The 27,795-nt window shown below is 36.6% G+C and overlaps 1 protein-coding gene across 15 annotated transcripts in view; it reads left to right on the plus strand.

Moving 5' to 3' along the window:
• LOC5577563 (polypeptide N-acetylgalactosaminyltransferase 5) overlaps positions 1-27,795 on the plus strand; it is a 367,508-nt gene continuing 339,713 nt past the window's right edge. For 3 of the 15 annotated variants that reach the window (XM_021846248.1, XM_021846252.1, XM_021846258.1), the window contains exons 1-2: positions 2-441; positions 817-1,233. The gene's annotated coding sequence lies outside the window, so the exon portion shown is untranslated. Of the gene's footprint in view, positions 1,234-27,795 lie in introns of all 15 variants that reach the window. The other 12 variants (XM_021846250.1, XM_021846256.1, XM_021846249.1 and 9 more) reach the window with 12 other exon arrangements.

Below are 27,795 nucleotides of genomic sequence, written 5' to 3' on the forward strand. Positions count from 1 at the left end.
TGCCAGCACATCGCATCAACACACGGCGGACTTCGGTTTATGCTGCTGACGACGACTCCACTCACATAAATAGTGGCCGTTCGAGCGTACGGAGGCTTTTCTTTTTGCGGACTATCGTCGTGTCTGCTCGGTGTGTGTTCCGTGTTTTCTCCCGATTAGGAAAGGGACTATTTCCGGAGTTGTGGAGTGTCCATTCCGTGGTGGTGTTTCAAGAATATCGCGTAAGATTCGTCTTGGTGTCGTCGTGGTGAAGTTTGAAGAGCTGGTTCGAAATATTGACACGGTGTCAAAACGGATTCCGATTCCGATTCCAGCTCAAGTTGGTGTAAGTGTTTCAAGGTGCTTCGGTCAATGAACAACGTGTAAAGGCGCTGCTGCTGTTGGGTTTTACTTCTTTTGTGCCCACGTACAGAAATAATAACTCCACAGAAGAGTAATCAGGTGAAGGTTTCTACGGGTTTTGGAACGAAGAAGCCCTAATTCTGTCTGAGTAGAATCGGTTCCGGATTCGCTCCAGACGTGCTCTCAAGAAGATAGTGTCGAGTCGGTCCAAGAAGTGGGGAGCTATTTTGGGAATATACCGTACAAAACCGCATAGAAAGAAACATCATTAGCCGTATAAACACATCTATATTCTTTGCTTCCATTCGAATCCAATGATAATCGGTTTGGTGGAAAAGGGAATCTGTGCTGCTCCTCTTCTGGAAATTCTGACAATAATCGGAACGAATGATAGTTGAACGAGGGGTTACCCATTCCGGCAGATGATAATTCTGTGTGCTATTTATTTTCTTTCTCACTAAAACCAACATTCAGCCAAACTAAATAAACCATACATTGAAACCGAAACAAGAAGAATTCCGGGAACGGATAGAGAGCAAAGTGTGGTTCACCTGAGGAAGGAAATCGTATTGGTCAAGTGGGACACCCCCTGGGGGGAAGCCGGGAAGGGGTGCTAATTGGCCGAAGAGTTGGAGAAGATATTGGCTCAAAACCAAAAAAGGTGAAATCTTGTTCTTATAGGAAAGTGGTTATCGGTGTTGATTGCGCATTAAGCTCAGCTCAGCTCAGTGTTTAAGTGAGAAGAAGGAGGGAAGAAATCTCTTTGAGGCTTCGAAACGACACGGACAACTGAACACTGACCTACCGGTGGAGCGAGCGAGAGGAAGAGTGGGGCCGCTGTTGAGTTGCGTCCAGTACAATCATCGTGTCCGGCGTCGTAGTTTTGTGGTGGTAAGTGTTTTGAACGAATAATGTTTCTGTTAGGATCATCATCATTGCGAGAGGGAGCCATTATCTCATTCTGATAATAATTCTGGAAGAGGGCACCGGATGCCCATCATAAGTGCCGCAAGATTGGTGCCTTTTTGTGGGAATTGTATAAACGGAATTGCCTTTTTTATTGCGATATGATGGGTTGTAAGATGGGGAGGATGGTTCAATAAATTGTGAGTATGTTTTGCTACAATTACATATATGGATTAGCGAAGAAGACTAGAGTTGCATTGTAAAGAATACATCGCTCATTTTGGAACCTGGGACTGGTAAAAGACTTAATGTTTAGACACTGTAAAGTTCACTAAATATCACTAATATTGGCCACCATTTTAATTACTTTCATTGTTTAGGAAGATTATTGGAATATGAATGAAAAAAAAAAAAACTAATTGAACTTTTGAAACTTCATGATTGAACGAACGAAATAGGCCTTGCTGAGGAACTTGCTCGCTTTACCCGTGACTTTAGACTCCAGAGATACCTTCACGGACCAAGTGACTATTCCACAGATTCTTCAGAAATCTTTTCTCATTGTCTTCTCTCAAGAAACAGCTTCGACAAGTGATTTTCCACAGATTTTTACTGTAATACTTCTAGAGACTACTAAAGATAATCTTCTATACCTTCTTCCATCCAAGATCTTCCTCAATCAATTCTCCCAGAAATTCTTCTTACGGTTTTTCTTGGGATCCTTAGAAGGATTTCTCCAGAATTGGATCCGAGAAATTCTATATCATTGCCTCCAGAAAATTACACAGGGATAATGTTGAGTATTTTCCCAGGGAATATTCCAAAATATCCTCAGAGATTTTTGTACTATTTTGACACTGATATATCCAATTATTACCCTCGAAAATTCAAAAAACCCTACAAGAGTTCAGAGAATCAGAAATTCCTCAAAGGCTTATTCCAGAGTTGTTAAAAAATCACTTTTTTTTTCGAAGCGTTGAGTTAACAATGATTAAAAATTTGATGTTGAGTCGATAAATGATGAGTAAAGCTTTTCGATTTGACTTTAAATCTGCCGTGAGCTCCTGCCCAACATTTACTTTTATAAGCCTCTATTACATTCATCATACAGACGTTCCTAAGCAATGTTGCTCAAATGGTACCCTAGCAAAATCAACCCTTGTCGTAGTTTTGCAGTCTAGTATTCCAGACTAGTGTAAAACTATGATAAGACTTGAAATGCTACCAAAGTGATTGAAGTGAAGAATGAAATAGTTTTATTGAAAGGTCCTCATTACCCATTTCATTTCATCAGTCACTGTCACATAACTATCACACTTTTGCTGTCGTCACTTTTGTTTTTACACTATCACTAACATCAGCGATTATTACTCATTAACTTTCGTAATACACATCATATATGTATACTTTCCATTATATCACTTCACTTTCACAGCTACAATTTTTTATTAAAATTACTTCACACTTCTTTCATAATAATTCATTTTTGTTACTATTTACCATCTGTTATCATAACTATATAATCAAAAAAAAAAATAATCAAACTACGATTTAGCACTACGATCAAGAAAGTTACAGTAGAAAAAATAAAATCACCTCGATAAATTTTACTGCACTCGCTGTCATTATGAACACTTTTATCATGAATGTGTTAAGAACTAGGCAATAGTTTTTATATTCAGAGGAATGATTGCAGAAAATAATAACCATCATTAAACTAGTAGCACAGACAAACAGACGTACCACTGACGATTCATATTAGTATTATTATGTACGTGTTTTTAACAAAACAATCACAATCACTTTCAATGAAATTTCCATATATTTTCATCACCACACATATCGTTATTAGCACCCTCACAATCACTAATTTTAAAACGACGAGTGCAACGTACAGTTCCACCAAACACCCATTCTTATGTTGCATTATAAAACGATTGATCACACGTTAGCTTTGAAACTTAACCACCATTACTGATTAGAACAAAGGATGCTACAGCTCATGTAAACGAACTGAAACATGAACAACCAGCACTGGTTTATAAGTAACTACTGAGCCCTGGCGGTCCCTCCGTTCGAAGAGGACCTGACAATATGCCGGAACATATTAACAGATCCTCCGCCTGAATGCAGCCGTTTCATGAAAATTATAAACCGTTAGAGGTGTGCCAGAGTATTTGGAAGGTGATATGTTTCACAGACGAATATTATTATGGTGCACCTTCTACTTTGGCACCGTCAAACCCTGTGATCGTGGCCAGGATAAAGCTTTTCGATTTGACTTTTATCTTTAATCATGAGTAAAACCAATCTTTTTCAAGTGTATGGCATTTTCGTTGCAAACTTCAAGGCGTATGGAGCATCTCCAAAGCCATTTGATCAATGGAAATCATATAAAGGTAAACAAATTTGGAATTTATGGCTAACTATTCTTCCATAAAGAGGAATGTTTCGTAATGAAAAATGGAATATTTTTAGAGAAAATTCTGGCAAAGTTTAGAAAACAACTTCGGGCTGAATTTTATAGCCGAGATATTTTAACAAATTTTGGCGAATATCTGGCAGATTTGCTAAATGGGTTGGTAGTGAATTTTCTACTGCAATCTAGTTAACATTCCACAGACTACTTTAACCTACTTCCCTACCCGTAACGCGAGTAGATCACCTTTTCGAGGTGCGTTGCGAGGTAAGATCTACCATATTGTACTCTTGTTGTAGCTGTTCTTGTTAATACTTAAAGTCAAGGCTGGTAGCGCGTCACTTTTTAGTGACTTGGTCACTTTTTTGAGGCCAGTCACTTTAAAGTCTCTTTTTTGAAGCCATTTCAACTAAAGTCACTTTTTTCGTCAAAAAGTCACTTTTTTCCACTATTTTGAGCTAAATTTTCGGGAGAAAATTATGAATCGGCCTTTTTAATTTAAGCTAAGTTTTAAGTTAGCAGGGTGTCTAATACCTGGTAAAACCTGGAATTATCAGGGAATTTTATTCAACCTGGAATTATCAACGGATTCCGGCATATAATTACTTCGAACCAGTAATTATTATGGCAGAATATGTCCTTTTTGTAAACAAAATGTTTTTAATTAAAAAAAACTTTCGGCTGCGCCGCTATTACAACACCACTTGAGATATTCAGTCAATTAATTATTCGTTGTTTTTATTATTCCGAATAAGACTTGTTTAAATAAGGAAGTAGGACTTAGAATTGCAAAAATGGAAAAGGCAAGTACGATTCCCAGTTCCATATGAAATAAATAATTTTATAGGAAAAGATTAAAGCTTACAACAGGTACGAAAAATAGTATATTTTCAGAAAAGCAGATCTTCTTTAAGGCTTGCATACTAGTTCAATGCATATCTCAAAAAAGTGTTTATTTTTAGTTAAGGTCTCCAAAGATATTACAATCAACATGGTATCTACAGCCACTTTTTTGCCCTAACCTTGTCTTTCCCATGATAGCTCCAGAGCTCCATTAATTTTTGACGAGATTATGATTCTATACTTTCCAAAGTCAACTAATTTTTTGAATTGTAAAACTATTAATAACCAATCAAATTACTGTTGCAAAACAACCAAATAGGGGGCAACGTGGCGTAGTTGGCTACACGTTCGCTTCATAAGCGGATCGTCATGGGTTTGATTCCCAGCCTCCCAACAAAAAACTCAAAAACTCTTCGTCAGTCCGCTTGAAAAACTACACGAGCTCCACCCGTCCAACATTATGGCCGTCTGAAAGCGGACTGACAACTGACCCTCTTCTGAGCGAACATGCTCTAATGTACCTGGATAACATGACGATCGACCAACGGCAAGGAATAATGAACTTCTCTCTGGAAAATCCACAAATAGATTTAATCGATAAAGCAGACAAAAATGAACCACTGTCTAATTTGAATTCGCTCTGGCGATGCCCAAGCTGGCGAATAAGAGCTCAATAAGTTAAGTAAATGGAGAATAAGACAGATAAAAAAAAACAACCAAAAAATTTAAACTGGTTTTGAAAAAGTAGACTTTTTGAAACATTGTTTATTGAATTACTTTTTTATAAAAACGCTTTTTTATAAAGAAACTGTCGATTGAAGTCGTCGGAAAGAGATAGTTAATCTGCTTGCAGTGAATTCTGGTGCAACATTCTAGAGGCTCCAGAGAAACCTTCAGAGATTATTACGTAACTATTTATCCAGAGATTCCTTCTGGAATAATTTCAAGAACTCCACCAAGAACGCCACCAGCTTCTATTTAAGCTTAGAGGAATTTCTTCTGAATTTTGTACTAAACATTTTAGAGCATTCCTACGTTACTACCTCCAGTAATTTGCACAGAGATTACTCTGAAGAAAAAATCTCAGTATTTCCTCCAGATGTCTTTCCACTGATTCTTTCACAAATTTCTCTAAGCGTTACTACTAGGATTCTTCCCGCAGGTCTTACAAAAGTTCTTCTCCAAAGGTTTATTGCAGAGTTGTCGAAAAAAATCGACTTTTTTACAAGAAACCCTACAATAATTCCTACGTCTTTTTATATTTAATCCAGGCATTTTTATAAGGATTCTCTCAAAAATTCGTCCACAATTACTCTGCGGAATTGCTCAAGCTAGTTAAGCAAGTTTAAGGTATTATTGGATAAAATCTTTTCCAAGAATTCCTCGATTAATGGCTTCTGGGATTCATCATTAGATTCCTCTAGAAATTTCTCCAGCATTTTTTATTATCATAACAATTTATCAAGAAATATATTCTTCAAGAATCCAAGAGATCTTTCAGAGATCATCGTTTCAAAATTTTTCACCAATAAATATTAATTTATTTCTTGACATTTCCCTGAAGACAACCCGACTAGTGGATCGCAAAAGGGTTGTAACCGATTTTGTTACTCAGTTAGCGCATTTTTTCGAACAAAATATGTTATAATTTTGGTGGGTTAGTAGTTAAAATAACAAAAAAATTTAACACAATTCCTTCCACACTGAACAAAATTGATACAAAATCTGTTATAATTTAAGCAAAAATATTACACATTATGTTTTAAATCAAACAAAAATATAACTAATTTTGTTATATTCCATTACTGAATTATAACAAAATTTGTTATTTTCTATCCTATATTTTTGAACAAATTGTGGAATAATTCAGTTTTAAAATGAAGCAAATTTGAAATAGCTTTTGTTATTATAACTGATTTTGTTTTAATTGTGTTATGATTTCCTCCATCACCTCAAAGTGCTTCTAACAGAAATTGAACAAAATTTGTTATTTGTAACAAATCTTGATATAATTTGGATATAATTTTGTATAAAAAAGAAAACAGATTGAATTCATGAAGGTATCTAAACTATTCTTAGAAGAATTACATAAAAAGTTCGTAAAAATCACATAACAGACCCATGAAGAGGTCTTCGGAGTAATAAGAAATTTACGGCAAAACGAGCAGATACTTGTCGTAATTTCACGAGGAAGTCTTAGAATGTGAATTCGACCACACGTACCTCCCATTAAACTTACTGATGAAAAATTTCATTGTCATCCAGGCTTATATCAACCATTTGTTAATCCTTAGTCGTCGTTTAAAGGATGCGGTTTTAAGCAGTATTACATTCAAATTCGATTTTCTGTCATCATATTTTATTTGAATAATTGATTAATGCATAAACATATTGATTTTACGAGGTAGAAGAGCTGGAGTTCAAATGGAAATGTGAAATGACAAAAATTCTAATTTTACAAATGTTCCAAATTCTTATTAAAATTTACAAAATAACATGCTTTGGTAATATAAAAGACACCAAATTTTTAAAAGATTGAAAATTTGCTAAAAAAGGATTATGTACGAAAATATTAACAATGAAGTTTAAAACAAATGTAGGCAATATCTTGTAATTTTGTAAGCACAATAAAAATGTCCAAATATGGTACTCAACTAGACATACTACCTGCAGAAGATCATAAGGAATATTCCCTATCATATTTGATAGAGTAAGGTGGGGCAAAAGTTCGACCTTAGTGGTATAATCAAAGTTTCCAGGAAAACAATAGCAGTTGAAACAAAACAAATACCATACAGTGAACCTCCACCATATTGGCTATAATTTTGCTGAACAAACTTGTTGCAAAATAATTACCCATTTTTAGTTATAACAATTTTAAAATTGATTGTCTCAAACGAACTTTTGCCCCACCGGTGGGGCAAGAGTTCGAATTTAGTGTGGGGCAAAAGTTTGCTGGCTAAAACACAAAATATCGATTCTTTTATGACAGGCATACTTTACACCAGCCGTAAACTTATGTTTGACGAAAAATACACACTAAATTTTCATCAAAAATTTACCCAAAACCGGGTTAATTGCAATATACTCAAAAATACCAGTTTTTCGCAAAACTACGTGGAAATGTAAAATTTTGGCAACATTTTTCGCACGATCAGACAAATTTTGCTTAATTTGAAGATAATATGTAGATTTTAGGCAATTTGAAAATTTTTCCGTGAGTTTATACATGGGTCGAACTTTTGCCCCGCTGATTCGAATTTTTGCCCCACTATGAGCTAAAATTTGTTTCCAAGCATTTATGCAAAAACTAATACACCTCAAAGCATCCTTATTATAGGCCTAGAAACGCCCTTACATAAAATATTGAAAAAGATTTTATTTTCAATTGGTTCCATGCAACGAAAGTTTGAACAAAAATTACAATATTATCGTCGAAAAACAACAAATCTCGCGTACTCTGGGATAACGCCCTAAAAGCCATTGGTAACCACGTGTGTAGCTTGTTGTTTTTGAGCAAATGAATGAATAAGCATCCAAACCAACATCACTGGCTGATAGAGAATGATCCTTCGTTCATCATAGCGCTGGTCAATAACGTGTAAATCCTTCCATATGCTCAGAACCAATGAGCTACACACGTGGTTACCAATGGCTTTAAGGGCGAGATCATATGTATGCGAGAAATAGGCATATCTTTTCCAAACCTCAATTGATTTTTATGATTTTTATGATATCTTGCCCCACTCGAACTTTTGCCCCACTTTACTCTATTGATCGTAAAACAGTATACTAGAATTGAAATAAAATTAATTATGACTTGATTTTCAAGTCACTTTTAGTCACTTTTTCGAAAATCGAAAGTCACTTTTTAGTCACTTATTTCTGGCCACTAAAATTACCTTTTTTCGGTGCCCATTTTTGCTACCAGCCCTGTACTTATAAATTACGGTCGGAAGAGTATAAGAGAGTAACAAGCCACTAAGACCCACCTATTTGTCCTAGATGATGAGGAGGTCGAAGTGGAAAAATGACTCAATCAGGAACTGAGGCTGGGTTTAATTCATGAGACAAATTCATTCCGAGTTCAAGTGCTAATATTTCGATATCTAGGAGATAAACGATTCCGAATCAGTGGAAACCTGTTCACAGTTACAAAAAAACGACATTGAAACTTATAAGTAGAAGCAATAATTGATACGCTAGAGTACCTATGCATGGTCAAAATCAGTATCATTCAACCAGCTTAGTGGCCGAACCTGATTGAGGGGCGCGCTTTTGTGGTGACAAACTGTTTTCTCCAAAAAGTAAAAATAGCGGTATCTTTTTCTAAAGAGGCTCTATGTAAAATGGTAAAGAACGATAATTGTATTTAAATAGACTACTTCATTATTTCTCAAAAAAAGTGGAGTAGAACGACATGCACTAAACAAAGGGCACGGGTATACCACAAAAGATCAAAGAAAACTGGTCGCAGTGCTTCATCCCGAGAGAAACAAAACCTACTTCCTGAAAGAAAGAATAAAAGTTAAAATAAAGACTTATTATCTCTGTCAGAAACATGTCCAAGACTCGTGAGCAACACGTTTCTATGCGAACACTTGAACGAACAATGCAATGTTACGTCATATTAATTATTAATCAGAAGTGACGAGTCGATTAGTTAAACGTTCATGTGAAATGTATTTTTATAATACGCGTATTTCTATAATTAGAAACATTTTCTAATAACCAATCAATGCGCGATATCTGATTCGGTTTGTCGCGAGTTCGTCGAAAATAAAACAAATATATGTATATAGAATTACTTTTTTCTGGAAAAAGGTCAAACTTTACAGATCTTATGCTGCAAACTAATCGTTGAGATAAATATATATATTTTTTTTTTTATCTTTATTAACGAGATTTTTAGCCCTGGGCTAGTTCATCTCGGAGATAAATATATTGTTTTTGCTTTTCCAAAAATGCTTCAAGCAATTCGCATTGCATCTCAACAAAATTTGAAAAATATCAATGAATTTCAGTAAGTTTCTCATGAACTGGAATTTCGCCACTATGATTTTCGACCGTCTGAAATAAGAGATTTCAATTAGTAGTCTGTAGTAGATGCAAATTTTGAAGTTTTTATTCTCATATGCTTATATACTGATGAAAACCATTCTCCCGAAATTCAAAGTGATTTGGAAGAAGTTTGGCTGTGCTCATGCGATTCAAAGTTTTTATGGAAACTACTATAGAAAAGATCAATCTTTTGTGAACAGTTCTTTAACTGCTCGTCTGGAAAAGTGAATAAAGTCTTCTCAAGTGAATTTTTTAGCTTGATGAAGCATGTAAAATGCAAACCCACTTTATAATGGTGAATAACAATTTATCCTGACGTCTAATTAAAATGTGGTTTGCGACAAAGTTGTAGCTGGTAAAATTTCATTTTAGGAGAGTTAGTGAACTTTCCCACAGAGATAGCGGGCTAAATACTAAAAGTCGGCCTTTTTTCCATAGTAATTTTCATATAAACTACAAATGGCGTATGTAAATCCATTTTTTTTTTTCAGAATAAACGTTGGGAGGATGCTTTTTACCATAATTGACATCGTTCGAGGATAGGGGAGCTGAAATCTCAAATATATCAATCTACTATGTATAGCTTATATTCGTCTTGTAAAAAATATGGAGTTAGAACTCAAAGTTTTTTCTTATACCGCAACTTATGATTCCTTCTTCGCAATCTTCCATGATTGGTGCTCCACAATTCAATGTATTTCTTGCTATCCATTTCCATTTGCAAAATTCCTTCTTCCAATATCAATCTTCAACATCAAACATTCCCAAATAGCCCCTCGATTCGATACAGATCATCATCAGCCATACCGAACCGCACGAAAGGGAAATCATTATGCCGGTAAGGTAATCAGCAGCACTCCAATCCCGCACTCGCTCAACTCGACTCGACAACCTTCACATTCAGCAGGCAACCTTCTTCCGACTCTACCTTCTTGCCGATTTGCATGGTAAACACAACCAAACTAAACTAACCAACCGGTTGATTTAACTCGTGGTGGTTAGTCATTTGTACCTCCCCTTCTTGGTGGCCTTACCCTACGCGGCTGGAAATGAATGTGCAATCACTGACAAGACCAACTCTGCGCCATATGTCTCGTGCTCGACACCCACAGATCTGGAGCATCGCTCACTGGTCCTCAACCCTCTGCATATGGAAAACATATTGATATCGAGTCGGCGCATACAGGAGTGATTTGGGTCAATTATGACCAAAATTGTTTATTGCCCTTAATGATCTTCTTATGTCCTAATTTTGTCTAGAAACGGTTATAGCTAAACTATCTTTTATTTCGAGACGTTGCATGATACCTATCCACCTATCAGTGAGTTTTTGAAAAATTGAGGAATTTCTTATTTAATAGGATTGCAAAACTAATCTGTAAGTTTTATATGAAACGTTTTGTTCCATGCCTTTGGCCTAATTTGTATGCAGCCTGGCCCCTCCCAAACTCTTGACTGGCCCCCTCCATAAAATCTGTTATGCAAACATTTTAAATTTTATTTCTAACTAGTGGTCTCGGCAATTTTCGTCTTGCCATCAAGTAGGCTGTTGAAAAACGTCATGAAACGTCACATACAAAATGGCAGTTCCGTTCAAGAACATAATTATGGATGAATTTCAAGATTCGATAGCCCATTCGTAAGCCAATTCGTGACATACAAATATCATTCCATTTTTATTTATATATGTATGAATCAGATGATAGATAGATAGTTTTTTCGAATCAAATCGAATGAGCACATTCAAACATTCACTTAAATGAATTAGTGATTCAAGGTTAATGAAATAGGGTCGAAGCAACGGTTTTGACAATAGCGCCTATTGTAACCAAGGTTCGTTATACGTTACCGTAATTTAACAAAGCAAATCAGCGAAATCTGAATGATTCATTTCCGTGTTTAGTAGACCACATTCATATGCAGCATTGTATTTTCTATAATATTCCATATTTTGAGGCTCCATTGTACGAAAATCTGGAAGATCCAGATATAAATTTATTATGAATTTGTAAGGTTCTCTACATACATACAGGGTGTTCGCAAATTATCCGTACAAACTTTGAAGGCATGGCTCTGTACAATCAAGCACAATAAATTCAATATTCTTGCAATATTTGCAAAACCAAGCCAAATGTATTGAGGTGTCTTAAAGGGAGCTGTTTTCCGAGCTTTATGACGGAAGATAAATTTCCATAGAACTCACTGGATTTGAACCGTATAATTTTCTATTTCCAGTCTAACTTGAAGCCACTAAGCTGTACGTTTCATCAAATAACAATAGTACATTTGGATTCATCTCTTTTAGATTTTAGGGATAACACATCTCCAGTATGACTAGCGGCCCTCAGGAAAAACGTCTTCAAAAAATTTAAATTCGTCTATCTCAGTAACAAGTAATAATTTCGAATTTTTTTAAAGTTGTATTTTATGTTAACAAATTTGAAATTATGACCACGGATTTGTTCTCCTCACTCCTCTCCGCGGCGGAGTAATCTATGCACGACGTGTGCTTTGCCAAACCATCGAGCAAAAGTTTCGCAAATAGTTTACGAGCTCCATCGCGTTTCGTCTCTGGCTCGCTCGCTCGCTGCTGCCCGTGGAAGTCGGTCGACGCGATAATACGTCGCTACAAACGATGATGATGATGGCCTACAGTAATCCCAGCAGTAGCGGAATCTGGGTGCGTCTGTGTTCATCATTCATCCAAGGCAAACCACCCGGTAGATAGGTAATAGTTTGGACCGGTGTGTGCTAACGGCAGCGTGGCAATTTTTGACGTAACGAACCGGTAATCATCATCGTGGGGTAGCTCACTCCAACCCCAAGCGATCCAAAAGGGGGACCGAGTGGTCGAGAAGAGTTATGCTTTTGATTGAAATCAATACATCTCAATTACTGTTTTCGAATCGGCGTAAGATACTTTTATACGGATTTGAGAAAATTAAATGAAAAGAATTAAAATTGACGAAAGTGGTGTTTTGTCTTGATTCGTACTTACACAGAAAGAAAAATCCATGTAAATTTCAGCGTAAAATCATGCACATGAAGGGAATGCCAAATATGTCTCACATTTACACGTCATATCGTGTAAAACTACAATAACATCATGTAAGTTTCCGCTATGCGTCGCGTAGTCTAGCAGGGGTTCTAACCGGTTACACGATAATTCGCATAAATTTACATGATGTTGATATAATTTTACACGATGTGTCATGTTAATTTGCGACAAATCTGGTATTCCCTTTATGTGCATGATTTTACGCTGGAATTTACATGGATTTTTCTTACTGTGTATGTCGTTCTGCTCTCCATACAACGGAGCGGTGTACTGATTAATTTCGAAAGTAGAAAATCTAACTTACGTAATTTTTTTTAATCTGGATATTAAACGTTTTGGAAGTAAAATCGATCAGATTGAATCGATAATCGAAGTTTGTCAATGTTTCAGAAATAAGTCTAATCGAATACTTATTTTAGATTTTTTTCTTTCTCGAACTAACATGTGGGATTAGTTCCAATCTGTCAGTATAGCCGACTACTCTAGTTTACAAAAATTGCTACAAATATCTCTAGAGTACACGGGCGAAGTTTTGGCTTACAAATTATGTTTCGCCTTTTTCACATGTTAATCTTCCTTAGCCGAGTGGTTAGAGTCCGCGGCTACAAAGCAAAGCCATGCTGAAGATGTTTGGGTTCGATTCCCGGTCGGTCCAGGATCTTTTCGTAAAGGAAATTTCCTTGACATTCCTTTGGCAAAGATAGCTCTCAGTTAATAACTGTGTAAGTGCTTATAAGAACACTAAGCTGAGACGCAGGCTCTGTTTCAGTGAGGACGAAATGCCAAGAAGATGAAGACATGTTAATCTGGAATTGTTATTATTTGAAATTCCGTTTAGTTTCAAATGCTCCTTAACTTTACGGACCACTGTGCGTTGTGAATCGAATCGGCTTGGCATACAGAAAAGATGTATGTGAACGAATCGTGTGTGTAACCACGATATCCATCATTCAGATAGCCGCGTGGAAAAGATGGAAATGGAGTAAGTTTATCAAGTTCAGCAGTATGATTCATCTTACTCTGACTTTGTTGTTGCTCTTCTGTCTCTTTCTCTCTCTTGTCTCTTGTAGTGTGGTAGGTATGATACTAAGAAGTTCGCTAAAGTTCCTCTTACAGATATATATTCAGCTTTAGAGAACTTAGACCGACTCAATATTAGTGGATTAGAAATTGCTTTCTTCGACATCATTAGCAGCACTATCATTAGCGTTGTCGCGGTTATCACAATTTTGTTAGCAGTTGGAATAGACTTTGATGACTAACTTTGGGTTGAAAGTGGAATTTCAAACAAATTTCAAATGCATGTTTCCCAAATTGTCTATCTTCCGTTTACATACTCCACATCTTGTGTTCTTGTCAATGACAATCTATGATCTTCTTCTTCTTTCTGGCGTTACGTCCCCACTGGGACAGAGCTTGCTTCTCAGCTTAGTGTTCTTATGAGCATTTACACAGTTATTAACTGAGAGCTTTCTTTGCCAATTGACCATTTTTGCATTCGTATATCGTGTGGCAGGTACGAAGATACTCTATGCCCAGGGAAGTCGAGAAAATTTCAAACCCGAAAAAATCCTCGACCGGTGGGATTCGAACCCACGACCCTCAGCTTGGTCTTGCTGAATAGCTGCGCGTTTACCGCTACGGCTATCTGGGCCCCTGACAATCTATGATAATGATATGATAATCTAATCTATGATAATGATATGATAATCTTGAAGATTATGTTTTGGTCTTCTCTCTTTACTAAATGTGTAAATTGTCTTATTTTCATATTTTTTGAGTTATATCAACTTGTTATCAATGATGATTTTCATAGTGGCAGCTATACGATATTATTAATCCTCGGGGCAAGTAAGACTCAAAAAGGCAGTTTTTAATTTAACGGTTTAGTTACCTTATTTTATCATATTTGCTGATTTATCCGAATGAGAAGTGACGGTTACTAAATATTGAAGACTTCAAAATATTTTCAAAAAAAAAAAAAAAAAAATGGGCTATAAGTCGCTTTACGAGGCAAGTAGGGTAATTCTCTAATTGTTGAACGTTACCCAAATGTTGAACGGCCTGTAGAAACCTTGTTAAAACAGGAAATTGAACCATTTTTAAACAGTTTCAATAAATTATACAGATTATTCTGTAAGTTAGGGGCGATCCATTAATTACGTAAGACAATTTTCGGGGTTTTTGAACCCCCCCTCCCCCCATGGTAAGATTTTTTTGTATGCAAATTAAAAATAAATTGTATGGCGCGTAAGAAATCTCAAACCCCCCCTCCCCCCATAAACCCTTACATAATTAATGGACAGCCCCTTAGCTGTTAGTTTATTGAAAAATTTTACCAGTAGGTGAAACGAAAAACTCAATTCTCTTAAAAAATAACTTAAGCTGGGGCTGCTATGAAATAAGCTGTGCGGTTAAATATACTACGTGTATTGGGTTAAACACCCATTCACAGTATCAGTAAAAGTATACTTTAGTTAATTTCTAAACATCCGTACTATTTACCCGTACTTATTGATTACATAAAAACATTTTCAATTGCTCTTTCATTTCACGTACATTTTTCATTTGTCAAACACTAGCATAACCTGAAGGTCTTGGTTTCATCAACAGTATTGCCAGACTTTTTATTTTCGTACCAAACACCGATGTCGTAATGGAATATTGCATTACAAAATATTGCTTGAATATCTGCTTTAAATATCAGTTGAATAATTATTATAAAAAAATCCTAAATTGGTGTCTGTTGCAATGGTGAAAAACACAATCCAGTAAAGTTAAACTAATTGCATCCTGAAACTTTTTTCGGATTTCACTATGTTTACTATGGCATCAATGCCATCACCGTTTGTTTGTTTACATCATGATTGAAATTGCGCGTCGGCTACCAAACCTGCTTCCAGAAAACGGTCAAAGCAAAAACAGTATCCCGAGTATAACCTCAATCTTGCGATTTATGCTGTAATGTCGAAAGTAAAGGACATTGGGAGAAGCCGCTAAAGTCTATTGAGTGCCGAAGGGGACGTTTCACTTCCGTCTCAGCCTAAAGTGGTCATGAAAAGTTGTTCGCGGGCCTAACCCTGTCCTCACAACCAACAAGGAGCGCGAACTTGCAAGTTGAATGAATGTGAGAGTAAAACGGTCAACATTTAGCGACAATCGTTCAACATTAGGGTATAGAACTATCTTTCTAAATATATTATTTTTTACTTCAAAATTAACATTACAGTACCGAAAATGTAACAGAAATAATGTTAAACAATCGTCTACGGTGTTGAATGCTTTTCTTGCTATTCTATCTGAAGGTTGCAATTCTATTATAAGGTTGCTATTCTATCTGAATTTCCATTAAAATCAAATAACATAAAAACTCCTGTCTTAACCGTTCAACATTTGGCGATTTACCCTGCCAATCTATATTTTATTTTCAAAATGGGCTGGTTTTCCAAAAGCATCATCGCTTTCTAAAAATAAAAATATTTTTGGAGCAACAATTTTTCAGATAAAACAATTTTCACCGAATTTATCTAAGAGAAATCATCAAAATTGGTAACACTGTTGTAATGAAATCGAATTTATGTAGATCGGTAAATATGCATACATGTTTTAAAAGTATGATATTTTCAAAAGACCATAAAGAGTAAAAATTATATTCTAGAATACGCTTAAAACTCACGTTTTAACTCTAATACAAATCGAGAGAGATTCGCGATAAGCACCTACCTCACAAACAAATAACAATAAGAAAATAGCCAATGAATTTGTCATGTGCAATTTTTAATCCTAATTGGAAATAATATAGTATGACCCATAAAAAAAATGCGAAAATTGTTCGAACGTGAATTTAGCATACACAAGCGTTATATTCATTGTTTCTGTGATTGGATATGCAGGACAATTTTTTCAATATTTCGATTTGAATGTTTGCCTTGTTTATTTTGTGTTTGCAGTGTCGCCGTTTACTCTCGCCATGTTTTGATTTCGTTTTCAGATTCTTCATCACTTTGATAAACAAAAACACAGGCGTAATCAATTAAGTTTGTTTTTTTTTTGCATGAGGTGTCAAAGGTCTTTTACTAATTTGCGATTTTTGAATAGTAAAATTATCAGTAGAGGAAAACTTTAAGAGGAGTGAATAGACAATCAAACTACAGTTTCATTGCTATATTTTCTTGAATTGTGTACATTTTGAGAGTATCGCCAAAATCGCGTAGCACCCCGGAATTTATTGCCAGTAATCTAGAGTGTCGTGCCAAATCAAGATGATGATGAGGGAGAGTGCGGTTTTCAAGCATTGTCATTTTATTACTGAATACAGTGGGCCGAAACAACTAGTCTCAAGTGTCGTAATCACTGTGTTTACTTTGTCGATTTTTGAATAGCGCCCAATCTGTTGATTTTAGCCTTATAGTTTGTTCGGAGAAGTTTCTTTATATATTAAAGCGCATCTTTCGAGGCAAAAAGTTTTGTGTTCAATCCACCTAACGGTGGGAAAGACAACGTTTTTTTTTTAAACCATTTAGCTCTGATGACGTGCGTTGGTTTATGGTTCACTTTGGCTGAACAAAATTACAGTTTTACGTGTCCTTCCAAACAATATTTATGATCTAAGATGACAAGGGATTGTTCAAATCACTCGATATTTTTATGGTAGAGAGGTTATGATTAAGTCCTTTAGTGTAAAAAACTCAATTTGGGAAAAAATGGCACTTGGTTCAGCTTAGCAGAACTCCGACCATATGGTAAATTCAGCAAAGTTGTGGCAATTTGAAAGAACTTTATCGAAAACACGATTTTTCTGTCTTTTATGCTCGTGAATGACCCCCAAACATTATATTTTTTATCATAACTTTTTTCCAAGATTTTTAACGTTTTTATGTTTTCTACAAAATTGATCATCCGTGTTGTAGCTGAAGATGCCATCATGCTATACTTTTGAATAACAAGGATTTTAATAAATTTCTCTTTTTATAAGGGGTAGTTTAAGCCACAATACCTGCTTCCGGCGCAAACAACCTTTACAAATTCTGAAAGAACCATTTCTTCCCTTCCGGCAGGTGATAAAAACTTTTGTCTATTTATTATTTTATTACGATTTTTAACATATTTTATGTCTTTACAAACCCAATATCCTTTCCATGAAAACTGTGAAGATGCAGAAGATTCTTCGGTTTCTAGTAACAATAGTTGTCTAACTAACATTCCTGCCCTTCTCCGATGACTATAAGGACGTGGCCGTCGTCGTTCTTCTTCTCCTTGGCATTAACGTCCGCACTGGGACAGAGCCGATTTCTCAGCTTAGTGTTCTTATGAGCACAGTTATTAACTGAGAGCTTTCGTATTCGTATATCGTGTGGCAGGTACGATGATACTCTATGCCCAGGGAAGTCAAAGAAATTTCCATTACGAAAAGATCCTGGACCTACCGTGAATCATACCCAGACACCTTCAGCATGGCTTTGCTTTGTAGCCGTGGACTCCACTCGGCTAAGGAAGGCCGTCGTCGTTATAGACTTTTAAATTTTGAGCTCTGGATTTGGGTACATTGAGAATGGTAAGCTAATTCCAAGCCCCGTTCATTAAATGTCTGTGCAACTTCGATTGTTCTGGTCAATCACGGAGTAGCAACTACGAATTGTACGGTCATCTATGCTCTGTGGAATATTAAGATTTTTGAGAACTGTAATCGGCCGTATGAATTAGGTCCCGTTTTGGATCCATATTTTCACACTGTGGCGATAGTCGATCCCAGACATCATCAGCATGGCTTTGCTCTAAATCTATAGACATTAATTCAAGGTTTTGGAAGACCCCTCTAGTTGATCCCATCACCCATCACTATATTAATGAGATCATTTCTGCAGTTGCCTTGGTGTCATTCAGGTGTTTATCGCAGTGCTACTTTTACCTTTCAACTCCCTTTCTTTCGTTTCTTAGAACAACCCATCCATTTACCTGTGTGTTGGCTTGCTTTTCAAACTTTTTGTGGAATGAGCTTTTTTCCTTGGCAATACGTCCTCACTGGGACTGAGCCTGCTACTCAGCTTCAGCGAGCACTTCCACAATTATTAACTGAGAGCTTTCTTTGCCAAAGTTGCCATTTTCACATTCGTATATCGTGTGGCAGGTGGCAGATACTCTATTCCCAGTGAAGTCTAGGAAATTTCCATTACGAGAAGATCCTGGACCGACCAGGAATTGAACGCAGACACTTTCAGCATGGTTTTGCTTGTAATCGCGGACGTTACACCTAAGAAAGGTACGATTCTAAATGGACTGAAAAAAACAAATTCGTTTGAATACATACAAATTTACGGTTCTCTGTATATTGGATGACTCATTCTGATGTAAACTAACGTAACCCTTCAACATTCAAAGTATCGCCACGAAGATTGATCGTCAAAACATACATGATCAAGCTGCACAATTAACATCAATCAGGTCACAGCAAAACCCACGAGCACAATAAAATTGGTTTGTCTTCCGCCGATTAATTAGCAGCGCCACGACGAGAAGAGAGATCAGAACTCCCTCCGATAGCTGCTAACAGACACCACACATTACGGACCCAGAGAAAGTCGAGCGTGATAGATGGTGGTAAGGAAGGAAACCAGCTCAACTCAATCTCTGCGCACACGACGACAATGATTGGTCGGCCTCGCGAGCCAGCATCCACGGCATCGCACAGAGACAGAGTACCTACCTAGGTATCAAGTTCAAGAGCTTTTATTTTCTCTCGCGAGCTTGGGAATTACCATTGTTCCATTGTGCACCGGATCCGAAGGTTGCTCGGACGGGATCGTTCACACAGCCTCGTTATCTATTTCGATGGTGTTCGTTCATGAAAACGGATACCGTTAGACGCGGTAACTTTGATCTAATTGATCGTAAAAAGTTCGCGTCAACATATTTGGTTTTTGCAAAAAATGAGTTTTATTCATGCGTGATTTTTTGAACTTTTCGAACCAATGATTTCCATGGTTATAATCATCATCATATAAAATTTCTAAGAAATATAAAAAAACTGATCAATTTTACCCCGGATTACGGTACCCAACGATAGACGGAGAAAGACTCCGATTTCTTTGCATCTGGTGTTGGCCAAACATGCGTTTAGTTATGCTAAATTTAACCGTAATAAAACTGTCCAAGTAGCAGCCGCCAGATAATGGATTTCGGTTCGGGACTAGATTCACTGTGTTGTGCTGCGAGTGAGATGTGGCCATGGAAGCGAACATTTCGACATGGACCGATTGTGATAATGGTTGTCGATTGGAGTACCGGCCGTTCGGGTGGCAGAGCACCATCAACCACCACAACGGTGATTATTGGGTGAAAGTTTTGGGGTTGGGACAATTGTCCGCTGCAATGACGGCAGTGGTGACGTGAATGGAGCTGAGACACACGTTTTCCTGCACAAACTCCTTGTAGAAAGTCAACAATGAGTATTTTTGAAGTCGTCAAAAATAAATATTGTTTATAAAAATGGTGTTCTTGAACAACAGCAGGACTTGTGCCGAACAACATAAAAAATGTAATGCACGAGACATTAGTAGTGGGGCCCGATTTATTTCAAATTCAGACATAATTTGGACCTTTTTGTATCGGAAAATTAAGAATAGAGGCATACTTTTTTCACTTACAACGACTAAACTGAACGTTTATTCAAGGTAATCTCAAAGGTCTCTTACCTTAAAAGACCAAAAACGAAAAGCGTAATACCAATTTCTGTAGATCGATTTGTTGCTTCAAAACTGAAATATTACTCCAATTAGTTGAATGTTTAAATAACATTCGAGGAACTAACATTTCAGTGGCTCTTAGTATTCTGGACCTTTGTAATTAACTGTCCAAATTCTTTGTACGTTTGCTCCAGAGTGATTCCAAGCAACAGCACCAAAATTTGGTAAATTTTTTAATTCATTTTTTTCTATTGAGCTGAAACTTTGCACAGTTTTCCAGTTCCATATAAATCGTCATTTTCCGATATCAAATCTTCAAGTTGAGTCACGACTAACTTTTCAAAAGGGTGTATGTGAAAATGGTTCAAAAATATTCAAAAAGCTGCACAGCAAAAACGGTTCGTTCGATTGTTAGACAACTAAAGAAACAAAGTTAGACAACTAAATAAAGATAACTACCGAAAAGCTAAACATTACATATAATTTGCAATTGGATTAGATGGACAAATTGATGTGAAGATTTGCGAAAAAGTTACACGTCTTCTCAGTGAGAATCGAACTCACGACTCCCCGATCTCTAGTTGGGGCGCGTTAACCACTACGCCATGAGAGGACTCATGAACGCAGAAGTTAACCTGAATTCGATTTCAGCTCAATAATCACGTGGTCCTCTTTCGCAAAGTGCACCTCTTTCGGAAGAATTAGATGCCCATCCAAACACAACGCTTTCTATATATATCCAATGCCTAGCCCGAGAGCGCATTGTTTTTTAGATATAGGAATAGCACACTACACTAGCCAGCAACTGCGCTGGCTGAGGTTTCTATTGTGTGGGCTTCCAATGGGTCGCGACGTTCTCAAACGACCGGTTACGGAACATGAGTCCGTTGCTCGATAAATACTTGTTTTAATTATGAATCGTGGTTTACGGCCAACCAGCCGAGTGGAAGTTTAACAACTACCGAAAAGCTAAACATTACATATAATTTGCAATTGGATTGAGAAGACGTGTAACTTTTTCGCAAATCTTCACATCAATTTGTCCATCTAATCCAATTGCAAATTATATGTAATGTTTAGCTTTTCGGTAGTTGTTAAACTTCCACTCGGCTGGTTGGCCGTAAACCACGATTCATAATTAAAACAAGTAAATAAAGATTCCAAAAAAAAAATACACACAGTAAAAAAAAAATTTTTTTGCATTAAAAAACATAATTTTTGACACAAAAACTCAAATATCTCAAAACCCTATCGGAATACCAACGTAATTTTTTGAGGGAAAACGGTCCATTATATTATATTATATTATAAAAATTTGGTGATGGTAAACCAATAAACAAAAAAGTTATGACATTTCAAACATGTCACAATTTTCACATTTAGTAGAAACAAATTTTTTTTTTCGGTGTAAATTATTACGGGAACCGCAGTTTGTTGCTGATTTTATTGTTAAGGGCCTTGCGTGAATTAAACAAGTCGTTTTCATGTATTCATTAGTATTATGTATATTATATGTATAAATATTATGTATATGTATAAATATTATATGTATATGTATATATGTATAAATTAAAATGAATTAACAGATTACACGAAAATAAATTTTTTTTTTACCAGGATATTTTTTTTAGAGTATGATCGATGAGTTTCTAAATGTTATATATAAACTTTAAAAGTTTTGAATTTGGGTATGCGTTATGAGATCATGAAAACATTTTATTAATACTTATTTATTTATTTATTGTTATTCAATTTTTTTACAATATCGAACACTTTTGCATCATTATCAGTACAGTTCGAGTATAGTTTTGCTTTAATTTTATTTTCTGACAATGGAATGAAACAGTGAAATTTTTGGGTTCCTTGGATCGTTTTCGCGTTATTATATTGCTCGCTGAGCTCTGATGCCGTCAATTCGTACTCTTCAGTAGTAGTAAAACAAAATGATAATTTTGTTAAATCTTCTTCTTTTCTGCGATTCGTCCAATCAAATAGTTCTTTTGCAGTTTTAATTGGATGCTCACGTTCTTTGGCTAAACTTGCTCTTGTGGCCATGCGCTTTATGGTTCCTCCAATAGCATCACAAGGACCTTTGCCATGTGACGTAGCAAAGAAATGCCATTCTGCATCAATTCCGTACTTTGATTTAAATTGACATAGGCTCGAAAAATTCTTACGGTTTTTGTACTGCGATGCTGCTCCATCAGACATGAAATATATCTTTCTGATTTCTTTATCCTTATCAACGCGTAAAAAGTTAATCATTTTGGCAATGAACAAATTTACAGATACTGAGTCGTGTCTTAAATCTTCGGAAATTACAATAAAACCAAAATGTTCATCTTGCGTACTTCCATTGAAATAAATAACGAATGGATGAATTGTAGCTTGTTGTACGTTCCAGTGATGGGACTGCACTTCATCTTGCAATACAAAGCTATAGTTTTCAGAAAAATCACAAATGACTAAAAATTCACCATCTTGTAATGTATTTTTCGTATTTTTTAAAAAGCGGGATTGCTCTGTTTTAATAAAGTTGTGAGGAATTAAACTTTCTAATTTCAAGCAAAAAAATGACACAAACTCATCTACAGGTTTTACAATAGTTTCTAGGTCACACCTATCCGTGGTCACCCATTGCTCAAATGATAACTGATCTATATAATTTTCTTCAAACTCAGAGAATAAAGTATTTTCCAATGATGAAGAATCTGGACAATCCGAACAAGATCGTAGATAGCAATTTGATGTTGTATTTTCACACAAAAGACTACCAGTTAACATTTTAAATATCCTTTGATAAATTGATTCTTTTCAAACTATGTAAGATTAGGTTAATATTTTCGTGTGTTGTGCACACACAAACATTATGTGTTCCTGAATTGGATAGAAGCTTGCATTGCCTTGGACGAAGGCTTGCAAATGAGGAAAAACCTACCTTAATATTTTCGTTAATTTCCTTGAAGCGTGTATACGCTTCTTTCAAAGCAGTCATCATTAATCGTTTTTGGATTGCTTGACGCTTTCCATCTTTTTTTACAGATACATAATCTTTTTGGCCAGGCATAGCTCTACTTACTTCATCGTCTTCAAAATATTGAATTATTTTTTCTTTTGTCTCATCTGTTAATGAAGTACTCGACCTAGCATTTTTGGTTGCAAGACAGTTATATTTGAATTGTTTTGCCTCTTTTGCTGTATTTCTATTGGTTTTGAACTCATCAATGGCGTCTTGAATAGACCACGAGCTTGGCAGCATCGACAAAATCAATAATTTTTCTTTTCTTGTCGTGGCTAGATTCGAGAACCTTTCCTTCATATTCATAATTACCTCTTCGTAGTCTGTATTTTCCACATCCTCAGGTCCTAATTTGAAGAGGTTTCTTCGTACAGCTTCGTTGATTTCACGATATTTTTTCTCGGGATAATTGACGTAACCCATCTTCGTCCATTTAATCGGAGTCACTTTTATTCCAGGTATCCCTTCGTTGAAGCGTTCGATGTTGACCTTATGGATGCACTCATCTTCTGATTGATTTGTTGAAACAGATGTCGCTGATGGTACCGTGGCAAGACTATCTGCACTTGGTACTTCTGGTAACTCCTCAGTTGTTGTCGGTGCATCTAGTAATTCCTCAGTTGTTGTTGTTTTCGAACTTCCTGCAACCTGATCCACCGATGATGTACAGATTGCCCGTTTGTCAACGTTTAAACGGCAGGACGTACAAATGCGTAAATTTGTATTCAATGTAGACATTGGAGCATAACCAGCCGCTTTCAGTTTATCTATGGTGCTTTCGGTGAGATTTCGTAGCTCTTTCGAACACTTTTTTTCTGCAAACGGCCTGCAACAGTTGAGAAAGCGACTACTCATGTTGCTCGTTAGATTTTAATAAACAAAATCACTTTTAAGTTTTTACTGACTAGTTTGGTGTCGTTTGCTTGACTGAAGAAAAATTTTACAATTAAATCTTTTATAACCATAGTGGTAGTATATTTTTAGCTTTTTCGTGAGTATGTTCATGGTATGTACCTATCATGTTTTTGATGTTGTTGAAGTTACTCGCTTTCTCCCAAATAATCAGATTTTAACTTTGTGGAGAAAACCAGCGCCGAGAAGAAGAAAACCGACCTGCTTTACGTATACTAGATCACCTGGGTATAGACCCGCCTTGTTCTCTACGAGGTAAACTTTTTGCAGGTAAACTAGTCGTATACCTGTATAGAAAACTTTTTTTGTAGCTTTTGTCTTCAATATTAGATTTCTTATAGGTTTCTTTTATCAAAAGGTTTCAACACTTTTGAGAGAATTTTTCTTCAGTTACGTACAATAAAAAATATGACACTATCAAGACTTTAGATCACAACACTGGATCGCGTCTAACTTTCTAATAGATGCTATAATAGTTATGAATAATTAAATAAAATATCATGAAAACAACTTGTTAACCTCATGTGGTACCCTTAACAAAAAATTCAGCAACAAACTGCGGTCCTAAAAAAAATTAACAATGAAAAAAAAAAAATTCTTTTTCACTAGGTGTCAAATTTGTGAAATATTTGAAATGTCATAACTTTTTTGTTTATTGGCTTACCATCACCAAATTTTTATGGTAGATAGCTAATATAATGGACCGTTTTCCCTCAAAAAATTACGTTGGTATTCCGTTAGGGTTTTGAGATATTTGAGTTTTTGTGACAAAAATGATGTTTTTTAATGCAAAAAAATTTTTTTTTTACTGTGTGTATTTTTTTTGGAATCTTTATTTAGTTGTCTAACTTTGTTTCTTGCTGAGGGTCGTGGGTTCGAATCCCACCGGTCGAGGATCTTTTCGGGTTGGAAATTTTCTCGACTTCCCAGGGCATAGAGTATCTTCGTACCTGCCACACGATATACGCATGCAAAAATGGTCATTGGCACAGTAAGCTTTCAGTTAATAACTGTGGAAGTGCTCATGAGAACACTAAGCTGAGCAGCAGGCTCTGTCCCAGTGGGGACGTAATGCCAGAAAGAAGAAGAAGAAGAACTTTGTTTCTTTAGTTGTCTAACAATCGAACGAACCGTTTTTGCTGTGCAGCTTTTTGAATATTTTTGAACCATTTTCACATACACCCTTTTGAAAAGTTAGTCGTGACTCAACTTGAAGATTTGATATCGGAAAATGACGATTTAGATGGAACTGAAAAACTGTGCAAAGTTTCAGATATTTTTGAAATGGTCGATCAGAATCGACTTGCATGCCTCCGTGGAATCCCTCTCCAGTAGTTCGTAACTAGCTTAAGAAACTAATGTTGAGCAATTAGTGTTGGTTTTAACTATAGTATAATAATGTATTTATAGAAAACAGTCTAAGAAGAAACATTCCACGCTGTTTATCGATAGTATTTGTTTTGTTTTTGATTCCATTCCAATGACGTCTTATCGGTCTTATCGGCAAACTTGACCATCGGCCCCTTCGAATATCTGAGTTACCTTTTCTCGTACCCACTCGTTGCGCTTACCGTCGTCAGCAGCCACGATAAGGTCGCCGACTTGCAAGGGTCTGGTTGGGTCAAACCATTTTGGTTGTCTTCGGATGACTCGTAGATACTCTACCAGGAAGCGTTGCCAAAACTTGTCCATTTGACATTGGATTCCACTCCAAGTATCGGGTAGATGTTTTTGGGATTCACCTACGTCCACACCACGCTGTTTCGCTCCACTAGACGTTCCCAAAAGAAAGAGATTGGGTATCAAAGCTTCAGACTCCTCGGAGTGCAAAGGCACGTACGTCAGAATCCTTGAATTGATTAACGTCGTTGATAAATCCTTTCCGATCGGCTCTCGGAGTAGGTATGCGTTCCGTCGCCTGGAAGTTGGTTCCGGTATCGCGTAATATTTCTATCGGCGTTCCTCGGCGACTGATGAACCGTCGTACACATGCAATACACGACGCCGTGGATAAACGGTAAGCTATCTCTAGGTGTACGGCTCGTATAGTAAGACACGTAAAGAGAGCGATCCACCTCTTCACGTTTGAGCGCCTTACTTTTGTGAGAAGTGCTCCAAAGTACAGGGGATAATGATTGAGATAGGCAAAATTTTGCTCAATTTCAAATGATCATAACTTTATGAAAAAATTGATGAAATTGGATGCATCCGGAAGCAGTCGACGGCTTATTTGGTCTAGTTTCAGGAAATTGCTTGACCATGCATATTGGCCTCCGGACACCGGAGATGTTCCGGATTTTCCGAGGTTATGTCCAAAAGGCATTTTTTCTGTCGCCTGTTTTTGTGTGATGTGGAGTTGTACAGATGTTTACAATTATCCTAGAAAGTAGAACTATAGGAAGTTGAATGCCGCCGGACGGATTAAGATTCGTTGAAAATCTTTTCAATGAACTTTTTTTTTTCTTTTACGGAAATGGTCATATTTCTGAAGATTTTCAACGAATCTTAATGCGTCCGGCGGCATTCAACTTTCTATTAGTTCTACTTTCTAGGAAAATTGTAAACATGCAAGCAACTTCACACCGCACAAAAATACAGGCGACAGAAAAAATGCCTTTTGGACATGACCTCGGAAAATCCGTAACATCTCCGGTGGCCGGTGGCCAATATGCATGGCAAAGCAATTTCCTGAAACTAGACCAAATAAAACGTCGACTGCTTCCGGATGCATCCAATTTCATACATTTTTTATAAAGTTATAAGAATTTTAATTAGGGCAAAAATTTGCCTATCTCAATAAGTTTTTCTATCCCCTGTAATCCAGATCAACGTAGCTGAATGGACGAACGTTCATCACTGGACCATTTTTCCTAGGCCAAGCTTCCTCGGGATGTCGCAGGGACTCTTGTCCGTTAAATCATTGATTATCCAGGCTAAAGTATGGACCACGACCCCACTTTGTGGCTTCATCCGCGGGGTTGAACTTGGATGGAACCCATCGCCATTTATTTGCGTCCGTACTCTCCAGTATCTCTGCACTCGGTGAGCTACGAAAGACTTGTAACGTCACGGATCTGACCTAATCCATGATCTCGATGTTGTAGAGTCTGACCAAAGGAATTTCTTGGAAAATGCGATAGGGTGGTTATCTTGCACAAACTTGAAAAGACGAGCACCATGCACACATCCTTGCAGTTCTAACCTCGGAATGGACGTTGCCTTGAAAAGAGTCACCTTGTTTTTTTTTCAGATATTGAAGCACATTAGAAGGCTTCATCTCCGGGCAGCCGTCCGAATATAATTGCACATGAGTAAGCACCTCGGTATCCTTATGGATGCTACGAACTCGATCATTTTTGTCCAGCGAATCCATTGATCAAAGACTTCTTCATCTCACTCCGTTCCAGCTCGCCATAGGCCCTGTATAAGCACCTTCCCGTGGAAATCCCAATTTTATTAATTAAGAACGACAAAAGCCTCAGATACCTAATTTGCCTCACTTTTACTGTCAAAACTGTCCAGATAGTCATCTACAGTTCTATTTAGTTTACTA

Source organism: Aedes aegypti, chromosome 2 (assembly GCF_002204515.2).
Source record: "Aedes aegypti strain LVP_AGWG chromosome 2, AaegL5.0 Primary Assembly, whole genome shotgun sequence".
NCBI lineage: Eukaryota > Metazoa > Arthropoda > Insecta > Diptera > Culicidae > Aedes > Aedes aegypti.